Raw genomic sequence first — 12,536 nt, 5'->3', positions numbered from 1 at the left:
AAAATGTAGCTTCTGTTACTTACCCTCTACCAGTACTAGCAGGAAATAACATAGCCTGCTTCAGTCTGCACAACACTGATATAATAAATACATGGTGCATAGATATGGAAGGGGGCGGGGCAAGGAGATTAAATGAGGACCCACACGTTCCGTTGCCCCCATGCTCATGATGTGATTTACATGCTTGGGTTGAACGTCATGAAGCAATTGCATACAGTATTTGCATCCTTTGTGCAATGACATCATGATGCATGCGTCATTTTGATATCATCATGGCTTGTTATGGGCACATATATTTTATAGATTATAATTCAGCATTTAAGTGTGATGAAGGTTGGTGCCACTATGAAAAATAAATCAGAAGATAGGTGAGTTTATTTTAAAAGGGTGCATAATAAGTATCTTGCAATCTCAGGAGATTGCAAAACATCCTAGTATTAAGAACAGACCTTATCAAGCCATGATACGTTCAAACAAAAACATCAATTAAGGAACCATCTAATACGGGGCTTTCTGGGCTTTCCCTTTGGAGAATTTATAAATTAAATTGTCATAAAAGATTTGATAATCATGTATCAAATTTCAGTTTACTAAAGATCTGCTTACTTAATGCAGCTGCTATGGAGACACTACTAAACGTATCACTACTATAGTGCTTAGTGGAAATAAAGATTCCAGGCCTCTAGCATTAAATCTGCTTTAAGGTAATCACTGTGCAGAGTTTAACACAGTTACAGAGCTGCTCTGAATATTGGGAAGTAAATTCAAACAAGGATGGGATGCAAGTGTATAAAACTTGGTGCAGGGGGTGCTGGGGCCTAGTCTTCCTAGTTTTTCCCACTTAGGGATCCTGGTTGTGCCAGTCCTAAGCCAAATAAGTGCTATAGCTATAGGAATAGTTTTCCTACTTGATTTTGAATAGCCTGAAGGTTAAAGATGAAAGATTTGATTCACTAGTTGTAAAACCTGATTCATTAATTGAAGACATTATGAGCCAATAGCAGGTTCATACGGCAATGAAGGGGCTGGAATCACACTGGGACTGTGATGTTTTTAGAGGCTGACTAGTCCTGCTCTCCACTGCACCTCACATACTATCAGGATTCTCAGTTTGGACTCATTGTAACTTTCTGACCCACTAGAGCTTTTATGTCTGTGGCAGAGGTGAGCAACTTTTTTGTTGCCCAGGGTTGCACATTTGTTTGACCTCCAGCTGCTGACAACTGACGTCACAGAAGTGAGCATAGCCAAAAATGTTGGGAGGATGTTTATTTTGAAGAAGTGAAATGGATGCCTTAAGTCCTAATTCTAAGCCATTACCACTCAAGGTCTTGTGACTGAGAGAGTGTACAAAAAACAAATAAGATAAAGAAAATAAAATGTGGTTAAATTGGCTTGGTTTGGAGGGGTTCTAAGAGGTGATGTGGATTTCAGACTTACTCTAGAGCAGTGTTTTTCAACCTCGGCAACTTTAAATTGCTGGCTGGGAAATTCTGAGACTTGAAGTCCACACAGCTTAAAATTGCTGGGGTTGGGAAACACTGCTCTAGAGAATATTAGAGAAGTTGTACATAGTCCATGGATTGCAAGTTGCCAACTTTTTGATTAAAGGAAGGAAGGAGACACTTTTCTGGAAATATTTTTAATGATGAACTATGTCCCCAAACCAGGAAGACATGTACAGACATACTCTAAAAGACAGAGTATGGCTTAATAATCAGATGGAAGTTGCATGTTCCCTAGATAAATTCTTGCTCCTAAATCCACATTTGCTGATGCGATGGAATCCAGGACGCTAGCCATATTGGGGATGTGTCTGCTGTTACTTCCATTTCCAACTTACTGGTCTGCATGTTCTGGACTCTGCTAATGATGAAGATTTGGTACAGAATTCCAAACATATTGCCATTTCACACCCAATGTTTCCCAGCTTTTCTTCTGGTAGTTGGTCCTTTAGAGACAAGCAGCTGCAGCATTGCAAGGCCTTTTGGCATCTGGATGCTGCTCAGTGTTTCTGTCTCCCACAGCTAGTAAATGCCCCTACTATGCTTCTTCTTTATCTTTCCACTGCTCAGACAGTACATCCTCATTGGGTTGTGGCCAGCTCACAAATGCTACTCAAAGTGAAAAGCAATGAAGGAACATCTACAACACACAGCTCCTTTACAGGCTTCCTTTCAGAATAACTGTTGCTGATTATAAAAAGAAATCAAGGGCTATTGCTGGATTAGTTTGTTATTAAGGTTTATAGTCCAATATTTGCTAAAGAATCTTTATGCAGATCTCACCGCTTATGCTTTAATTGCTTCTTTCCATGCTGATCTGTTGTGGCAAATTCCAAATCTAGGAGCACCTAAAAGTCTTAAAATATATTAGCATAAGTTTTCATGGAGAGCCCATATTCTCCTGATATAAAAATACATATGCACTCATGTTTGATGGGGTGGGTGGGAAATAATAAACAGTGTGGTTGAGAAAAATGAAATGCATGCGGTATAGTGATCTTCTTAACAGTGGCCATCCACAAAACCATTCCTAGATGCAATGCAGACAGCCTTATACTAGTGAGGTGATTAACGCAAGTTGTATGGCAAGAACTCTTCCTCTCTGAGCATCTAAAGGAGTGGAGCTGATTCATGCAAGTTCACACCATAATAAAGTTGTTAGTCATTAAGGTCCACAAGCTTCTTCACTGCTTTTACCTTCATTTCCTCCCTCCCTCACACAGAAAGCCTACACTACTTCTTATGCCTCACCTATGTATGATCAAGAATTCTAGCTGATCAAATTCCATAGATTAGAAGAAGAACACAGAACAGTGACTTGACAAATTCAAAGGTGGTATCACTACTCTAAACCTAGCAGCAGCAGAGTAGAAGACATGGACATGTTGCCAATCTTGATCCGGCCTTATTGCCTACTGAAGCCAATCAGAGCAAAGTACCTTTTTCATGTTGGATCTGAATAGCTGCACATCCCTAGGATCAGAGGCATGGACAAAAAGTCCAAACACTTACAGAGACTAATCTAACCTATAGGAGTTCAGAGTAAGCATTTTATATTAATCTACCAATGATTTTATACACTATGATTTTAAATATTTATCAGTGTCAATATCTGCTTTTTGATATGTTATTCTAATGGAGAGGAGGTTCACTGATGCCCTTTCATTGCCTATCTCTGAGCTTGAAGTAATAGCAATATTTATACTTTTTTGTTCAGTCAATTCATAGTTCCTGGCTTCAGCTAAGATGCCTGTAGATATACAGTATATGTGTACTTAACTTCCATAGATTATACTTGGATGGATGGCATCAGAATGTATGCACTGATTCATTGTAAAACATCGTGTATTTACATTTGCAATTGATGCTGTATCTGTAATAGTCCATTTCTGATCCAAGTTTAATGGTTTACTAACACATACAAAATATCAACTGATGCTGCAGTTATGAAGAGATGCCGATATGTAGTATAACATATACACTACATAATATAATAATATAACATGAGGATGTTAAACAATTAATGAGAAACTACAGATACCAAATAATATTGCTAGAAAACATTTTCTTCATTTCTCCAGACAGTTTCCCGCACTACCACTCACAATCTGAAAAAAATTAAATAAGTACAGTTCCATTGAGTTCAATGAGAAACCATGTGGAAACTTACTCAGTGGTCCTAAGCAAAGTACAAAACTGTTTATCCTGAATGGCTACAGGGAAAAAGTTATTAACTGAATAGCCTCTTTGCTATGGCCACTTGGAACTTAAGAGCAGAATTTGTCAAGTCCTTTGTTATATATTGCACTGGGGATTCCTACTTGTACTAGACAACAAAATGTTTCAGCATTATTTATAGCTTTATAAACACTGTTATAAATGTACTTCTGTATTTATACTTGGGTTTTTTTTTCCTTAGTGGCCACGTTTGATACACATTTCAGTGCTGCAGTTCTTTACGGCTAAATCAACCATAAATTATACTTACTTCTGACTTCATCCTGCAAGGATCAGGTATCACACTTGTGTTCATCCTCTTGAAACCATCGTCAGCTTCCAACTGTGTCTGGCAGGCTCTAATGTGATGGTGTCTGGTATTGTTTCAGTTCCACTAGTGAGTCTCTAGTACACACCGAGAGCAAAATCCGCTGCCTTTGCAGCAACCCTTTAAATAAAGAGACAGAATCAAGAGCTTGGGGTGTGGGGTGTGGGGTGGGGGGTGGGGGAGAGCATAAAGAGTTCCAAGCTTTGATATAACCAGCCTACTTCTACCAGCTATCACAGATGTGTCATAAATTATGAGTACTTCAAAATCTGTTTCCAGCACGCACACTTCAGCAATTAGGAAGCAATTTCTTGTGCACCCATTTGAAATTCCAAATAATTTCATAATCCATGAGCTGAAAAGGAGTCTACATATTCATCCTTTCTCTGTGAAGGCAGCAAGGAGCTCTGGCTGTAAAGAGCAGTTGGTCTGCCAATATAGTACTCACTCTGCAGAAAACGGCTCATCCCTCCCTACTGCCCTGCACGTGCTAAAGCAGACTTTCCTAATGCTACTTTCCCTCCAAGGCTCCAAGAGTTTCTCTTCACGGCAAGCAGTCTACTCCCCACCCCCATTTCTTCCATCTTCCTCCTGGCTCTCTCCCCCTTCTTTCTCCATTCCCAGTTCCCTTGAAGTGCCTGTTACCTGACTTCCACAATAGCCTGGGTGACACCTCCCCTCCCTCTCAAGGCAAACTTACATCCCTGTATAGTTTTGGCAGAAGCAGCTCTCCTTGCTTTCAGCTTCGGTGCATTTTGCTCACTTCTCCCATTCCCTGCTTTCATATCTTCACTTTGGATTGCTATCTTGTCTTTCACATTTTTCTTCTATTGATATTAGTGAATACCTTCTTTTCCATCTGTCAGCAAACTCAGCTCAGTCTTAACTACCCATAAGACAGAAACTAGGATTCAAGATGGGAAAAGGGAAAAAAACAACAACCACCCAACCTACGTATCATCTAATCTAGTCCCTAATGGCCTTTCTCATATAGAAAGATACAGAGGTCATGCTTACTCAGAAGTAAGGGCATACACAGAAGTTCAACTTTTTAAAAAATTATTTAATATGCTTTGATGGATGTCCTGGTAGAAAAATGAAGGTGATCAAACCTTGCTCCACTGACCCCTCCCCAACAGTTTTCAGATTTGTAAAGATCCCCAGAAATAAAAGTAGAAAGTATAGAAATAATGTCACAAAGACAAACAGATAAGGACTTCCAGCAAAACCCCATTAAGAGAAGTGTATTACAGTTAGCAAAATTCTAGCAAAAAAATATTGTTAGAAAATCACCCATTTCCCCCACAGTACCTATTAAGGAGTTAATGCAGCCACAACTGTATTTATAAACAACACTGCCAGTTCAATTTTTTTCCTGCAATATGCAGATATTATCTTCTTCCTCCTTAACACCCAGGGTCATAAAAGAGAAATACAACTCAGGAATTCTGCAAATTCAGATGATCAGCCAACTAAAGCTCCACTCTTCCCAGTCTGCTACCCTCCAGATGTGTTGGACTATAACTCCCATTATCCTCAGCCATTGGGTTGGAGAAAGCTGTTTTAGTTCATCAATTATCATAGAGAAATTTCCCAAAATCAGCCTGAGATTTACTTGTGCGTTCTGAAGGCTAAGTTGGTTCTAGTATGAAATAGAAAAGAGAATGATTGCCTTTTTATCACAAGGGGTGGCATCTTTGTTATTAAATTGCAAAATCTCATACTTTCTATAACATCTTTTTAAAAAGCACCTGCAGTGAGAATGTGATGGTATGCAGATTTATTCAAGCGTAACTGACTAGAGAATCAATTAAAGGTGCTATGCATACTTAACTCAGAAATAAGGACTTCTGGATTCCGTGGAGCTTCTGAATAAATATATATAGGGTTGATCTATACATAGTCCTATTTAGATCTACTTTTATATGATGTTCCTTATTATATCATATAATGTGGTAGGGGTTCCCAGTGTGGTACTCATGTGCATCACTGTGCCCATGGATACAGCCTTTGGGCCCACCAGACTCCTTGCACACTTTTAAAAAATATAGTGCCTACCTCCAGCATCAGCTTTGTTATCTAGAAATGCTTCTAGGCCTCATATGCACTGTTACACCAAAACAAGGGAAGCTTATCATGAGCTGGTGCCTTGTTTGGAAATGTTCCCCTCTGCTCCCTCCCTGCAAAAAGACAAACTACAGAGGAAGAGAACATACAGAGGGTGAAATATGGTGTTGAAGAGGAACTTCACCAGTTTAGCTTTTGGTAAATGGGTGTTTTATGACTGACCATGTCCATCATAGTAGATGTTTTGCAAACAGACATGCCTGTTATAGCAATCACTTTATGAGAGCATTTACAACAACCTTAAAAGTCCAAATGTGCCTACTGGCCAGAAAAAGACTGAGAATCCTCTATATGTACCAATAGCAAACCCTGCAGATTCTGAGCAATGTGAACTATAGCAAAGGTTGGCTCTATTACATGATTTCATAGAATGACCCAGCTTCTTCTTTTTAAAAAAAAAACCATCAGGTTCTCAAAATCTCATAAGTTCTGACAATTTACTCTCTGTGCTCTTACACAAGAATTCCTATGAGATTTCACCAGTGGAGTTCTCATGACATTTCTGCCATTTATATATTTTAAATTTAATATTGGGAGGATACAGAAACCACTTAGATATGTTACAGATGCCATGTTGTCAACCCTTGTGACAACGGTGTGTTCTCTCACACAGTAGGGAAACCATACACCCATCATTTATTATGCTTGATCTCAGAGTATCTTGGTCCATGCCTCAAAACATCAATAAGTTGTATTCTTTTCCCCTCTCCAGGCACACTTGTGCATTCACATCTCTAAAAGATTGCCCCCAAAGAAACACAGGAGTTTTGGTTGGAGATTTAAAAAAAAAATCTTTATACAATTTGCTTATCAAATAACAATATGAGCAACTGCATCTCAGTTCAGAGCATCTACTATGATGGACATGGTCAGTCATAAAACACCCATTTACCAAAAGCTAAACTGGTGAAGTTCTTCTTTAATGCCATATTTCACCCTCCAGCTGGATGTGGGATATGAAAAACCAATCCCTATCAGGTTGATAGTTATACCAGGTAGCAGCAACCTAACCGATTTTGAAAAAACTAAGCAGAGTCAGACCTGATTAGCACTTTGATGGGAGACCACTGGGAAATCCGGGGCTATAGATTAAATTGGGAAGTCAAAAACCGTTCTGGAAGACAGCAATGGCAAACCATTTTGATACTGTTGCCAAGAAAACAATATGATATGGACATGTCCATGATGTGGCCAGGCATCAAGCTTGAGTTGATACTTAATAAATAAATTTGACCTTTTTTTACTGTATATCTGGAATTTGTTTTTAATTCAACATGATAAAAAGCATTATTAATTTGTCTGATAACAAATTAGCGTATCACACCTCATTGTCTTTATAAGCTTTCTGAATTGCCACATTTGTCAGCGACCAGCAGGCAAGATTATTTGTACACCAGGCAATGAGTGCTAATTCAAATCAGCTGATACAAGATAATAGAACCGAGTAAACCTATGAACCGTCGTTGCCGCTAGATTACACTCTTAGATTGCTGAAGATTTAAGCGCACTGAATGCAGTCGAGGAGCCTGTTCTGCAATGTTGGCCAATACTATATATATTGGCTACATATACATACCCAGAATGTCCTGACGCCAATGACTTATTTTCCAATGACTTAATAATAATACTGGTATTATTTTCCAGTACCCTTTAAACCTGACATAATTGGGCGGAACGCGTTCTCCACCATTCAGGTTTACGATTCGATTCACGCATCGCGTTAGGACATACGGTGGTTGGTCTGCTTTCTGTCTGGGTTGTTGCGCGGACACCCCCCCCCTTCCCAGCCTGGGTTATGATTGAGTACGTTGTTTACCCAACCCATTGCCGATCAGTTAATAAACCACCGTTAACCCAGCCGTGGCTTCGATGCGTGCACTACCGTGTGCCATTTGGAAGGTGACAGTCCCTCTGGAGTAATTGATCCCAACGCGGGGTGGGTGGGTGTGTTGCGACTCGTGGCGTCTCTGCTCGCCACCCTACGGCAGCACACGTGACCACGCTGGGGCTGGCCAGGATGCCTTCGAAGTGAGAAGACGAGAAGCCTGAGCAGACAGCAATGCCCGGGCGCGCTTTTTCAGTGTCGGAAGAACCCGCCCAGGGAAAGCACTCTTGGATTTTCCTCTCGTGATGTACGTGAGCTTTCCCAGATAGCGGAGCAGCGAGAGACAGGACGGGAACCATAGCGCAGTTCTCGCTTCGTACCCCGTCCCCTCGCCTCTACCCAGGGGCTCCCACGCCAGCCCGAGGGGGCCGGATCGGCACAGAGGGACGCGGGGAGGGGGGGGAGACACGCACCCTCCCCGATAAACATAGAGGCAGCCCTCGCCTCTCCTTTCCCTCTGATTGGGCAGCCTTATCTTGTCTATCAAACGAATGCTACGTGCGATTGGCCACTTTGGGCAAACCAGGGAGAGAAAAGGGGGAGAATCCCTCCCCGGCTGCTTTCCCTGGCCAGCTTCTCCCACCCTCTTTTCCTTTTCACCCCCCCCCCCGTTCCGCAGCAGTGTCCTCAGAAGACTCATTGAGCGAAAAGGGGCAGGACCCCCCGGCCTCTGGGCAAAGAGCGGCCTAGGCATTGGTGGGTAGGGCTGTCACTCCGTGCCAGCTGGCTTTGACATAGGGCCCCTGGAGAGCGGTGGGCGGGGTTCCCCCTCCACCTCCTCCTGTGTCTAACTCAAAAGTCTGTGAGTCACTGACTGCACAACCCATCAATCCCATTAAATGCCTTGTGCAGGCGGACATGCGGTGTTAGTGCTGCCGCCGCCGTCGCTTCTACTCCCCGAGCACGGACTCCTCCTGCTTCTGTTGCCTCCGCCCTCCCAGGGCACGGGCTGCTTCGGCTCCTCCAGGTCTCTCCTCTTCTTCCTCCTCCTCCTCCTCCTCCTCCTCCGCCTCTCGCCCTCCTGGCTAGCTGGTTGTACTTGTTACGGTGTCACATCCTTCTTTCCAGCTGCAGTACCAACTTCCCTCCCAGCCAGCCTCCTTGCTTGGCAGAGGCTACAGCAAAGTGATGGGATAGAGCAGAAGCCGCTTGACTACCTCGGGCGTCTGTATTTCAGTCCCTAGCAGCGTGGATCGCCCCTTCCCGTCTTCTTATCACATTCCTGCCCTGCTTTTTAAGTCTCCCCGTTGTCTACCTCCTTTTTCGTGTTATCCACCCCTCCCCTATTTCCTTGTTCCTTCCTCCCCCCTTTTAATCTTTTAGTCCCCCCCCCTTTTCCCCTCCGTGCTTATGAATTTGGATCGTTGAATTCTCCTGCAAAGGGTGAGTACAAGAGAATAAAAAATTGGTTTTTTTCAGCATTTGCTTAAAGGAGTCGTGTGCTCAATTTGGAGTGTTATGTTATATTAATATAAAATAAATGAGAGAGGTGAGCTTTTAAGCTTTATTCTGTGAGCTTTTTAATAGCTTACTGGTTAATTGTCTTCTAGATTATTACCAACTTTTCTGAAAGTTAAATCAATTTAAATTTTTAAAAACTTAATGAGAAATATTTTTTCTTAATACCCCTCCCCTTTTACTTCTTCCTTATCTTGGCTAACAACAGACTCCACCCCCCACCTCTTTCATAATAATATTGAACACTGATTATTATCAGTATGAAATGGTTGATGTTCACGGTATACACTGTATAGGTCTAAATGTGTCCTGTAACCTCAACCATACTTATTCAACTCTCATGGATTACACAGAGACTTGTTTCAAAAAGATTCATTGCAACTTTTGGGTAGAAAAATATGGTAGCCACTCATACATCCGTAGTATTAATTTGTGGAGGAACCTGATGATGCATGCTGATATGTCAAAAGGAAAGGAGTGACACATTTTATAATATCCATTCAGGTACAAAATGCTTATATGCTGGTACTTAAGAAAAGTATAGAATAATACCATCTGCTTTAACTGTGCATTGTGGTTATCTACTGTGGGCCCAAAAGAAAAATGAATAGCTCTTAGGTAGCAAGAACGACTACAACTTGAAACAGGCAAAAAAAAAAAAATCTTTAAAGCTCCTGTTAACTCTCTAGTTTAAATTCTGAGAGTTTTTTATATGGCTACAAATCATGGTGACATGGACCCTCCAGATTTGGAAGCAGTGTACCAGTGACCACCAGTTGCTGGGGAGCTTTAATGCGAAAGAGCTATTAGACTCATGTTCTGCTTGCGGGCTTCCTAAAAGCATTTACTTGGCATTGTGGGAAGCGGAGTGTTGGATCTGATGGACCTTTGATGTGATTCTATGAGGCTCTTAGTAGTCAGGAACTTTGTCTCACAGCTCCTTCATTCTTTGTTAGATATTTTTATAAGCTACTAATAGGCTAAAGTTAAGGATCTTGGATAAAATAAGCTATCTGGCTGGTATGTCATAAGCTGTCAGTTAACACTGACACCAAAGTCACATTTCATGTTGCAATTTCAAATCTTGTATGTAATGAGCTATGCTGTATAGACATCTGTAACCCTATGTATGAAGGATCATGTGGCATGGGGCTGAATAGCATGTTATGATTATGCTTTGTTAATTTAACACATTTTGGCTGTAAAAAGATTTTAATGCACTTCAGCTCATTGTTCTAGCTAGTGGGAGGAGACCACTGCTGGGAATGTGAATTACTTATGATAGGTGGCAATAACACATTTAATATTTAAGAACCATGTTACCAACGCATGCCTTGGTTAAAGATGAGTTCTAGGTTGAACTTCCTCACAGATACAATTCTAACCAGAAAGGCTGTGTTCCTATTTCATAAAATGGGCCTGTTCAAGAAATAGGTAATGTTATTCCTATGGATGCTGCTATAAGGTGAAATATTGGCATACTTTTCCCCATCTAACTTTTCCTTTGTCACAATTTAGCAATCCCTCCCTCTTTTTAATGTATTGCATGCTTTATGGTTGTTTCCAAGGCTTGTGAATTTAACAGTATAGAAGGGTATTGTTTGATTTCTTCTGTTTTAGGGTCTTGGACCTGGAATCTAAATATCCAAGAATTGCCATGATTTTTATGTCTATTTGTCAAGAAAAGAAGTAAAATGCTTCTTAGAGACAGGCCCGTAACATATGTCACTTCTTCCTCTGGATTTAATATTCTGTGTTGTTTTGCGTTGCTGTCTGATTGGGGAAATGTTCTTGAAATTTGCACAAACTGATGAAGAAGGTTGGTTTCTGTGGCTTTTTCTTTCTGAGATGGTGTGCCTCCTAAAATGGCTTTATGGATACTTTCTAAATTGCTGTCAGATTTTAGTCAACCCAGCTGTGTATTTTGTTAAAATTGTTATTGGCCTTTGGAACAGGGAACTAGTTCAGGTATCTGACAGCCTGCTTTCCAAGCCCCTTCTCTTCTGTGCAAGAGCTCATGTATTTTCCTGATATTTCAGAGAACTGCTTGCTGCCAGTGAAGCAGCAGGGCCGACTGGTTGAGCAATGTTGGCAGGAAACTCAGAATAAATATGAATGAAAATAGGCTAGCGGCCATTTGAAGGTGTATTCAGTGGCTCTGCTGGCAACAAAAAGAATTTCCATCTGTACTGCACGCACACAATGGCATTCGGAAGAGCAGGTCTTTTATGTCTGGCTAACACTATTAACAGTCTCAGAGCTTGGAGGAATGTGAACAAGTGTTTTGCGATGTTTTGCAGGTGAAGCACCAGGCATGGACTCCAATTTGGGTGCCACTTGAGTTGTAGATTGTTTAGTAAGAATTGCTCTCTATTGGATAACTTAGCCAACTAATCTATTCAGAGGTGCATTAGTTGAATATGATAGGATGATAGGTCATCAGTGCCTTAGGCCAGAAGTGGACAGCAATTTTGTGGTCAGGGGATACAATTTTATTTTTATTTATTTGATGATGGTGTGGTGACATGACAGTATCACCAGAGAAGACAGAGATATCATTTTGGACAGTTCTTATTTATTTTAAAAAATGGATGAATTTACGCCTTTGGTAGGTATAACAGAAATATTTTACTGTCTTTTAAAAAAAAAAAGTAGGAAACTGTTAATTTATTATCAAATATTGGCAGCATAATAAGCCATTAATTTATTAAATAATGAGAGTGTATTAATAAGCCATTAATTTATTATCAAATGTTAACAATGTGATTTAGTGGTATGGAGTTCTGTGTGTGTGTGTGCACCTTTCAGTCAGTTTTTGACTCCTGGTGACTGCTTGGACTAGCCCCTGCAGTTTTCTTGGCAAGGTTTTTCGGAAGCGGTTTGCCTGCTTCCTAGGGCTGAGAGAGACTGGCCCAAGGTCACCTAGCTGGCTTGGTGTCTAAGGCAGGACTTGGTCTTCCACTTTCTAGTTTGGTATCTTAACCATTATACCAAACTGGCTCCAGAGGTTCTAGGT

At 41.0% G+C, this 12,536-nt stretch overlaps 1 protein-coding gene and 1 long non-coding RNA gene across 5 annotated transcripts in view; one reads left to right on the top strand and one right to left on the bottom strand.

The window, feature by feature from the left end:
• Window positions 1-1,639: 1,639 nt before the first annotated feature.
• On the bottom strand, window positions 1,640-8,463 carry LOC112540827 (uncharacterized). The gene is made up of 3 exons (XR_003084885.2): window positions 8,060-8,463; window positions 3,994-4,170; window positions 1,640-3,613 (listed from the first exon to the last, which is right to left on the bottom strand). It is a non-coding gene; the product is annotated as an uncharacterized LOC112540827 (long non-coding RNA).
• The window catches only part of SERTAD2 (SERTA domain containing 2), a 130,919-nt gene continuing 126,567 nt past the window's right edge, over window positions 8,185-12,536 (top strand). For 2 of the 4 annotated variants that reach the window (XM_088134133.1, XM_088134139.1), the window contains exon 1: window positions 8,701-9,445. The gene's annotated coding sequence lies outside the window, so the exon portion shown is untranslated. Of the gene's footprint in view, window positions 8,310-8,700; window positions 9,446-12,536 lie in introns of those variants that run through there. The other 2 variants (XM_088134146.1, XM_088134154.1) reach the window with 2 other exon arrangements.

The sequence above is a fragment of the Python bivittatus genome, unplaced genomic scaffold, assembly GCF_059951505.1.
Source record: "Python bivittatus isolate LINGU-HERP-01145 unplaced genomic scaffold, Pbiv_v1 ctg000020_np1212, whole genome shotgun sequence".
Classification (NCBI taxonomy): Eukaryota; Metazoa; Chordata; class Lepidosauria; order Squamata; family Pythonidae; genus Python; species Python bivittatus.
The sequence above is the reverse complement of the archived record's forward strand: the minus strand, read 5'-3'. Positions and strand labels throughout refer to the sequence as shown.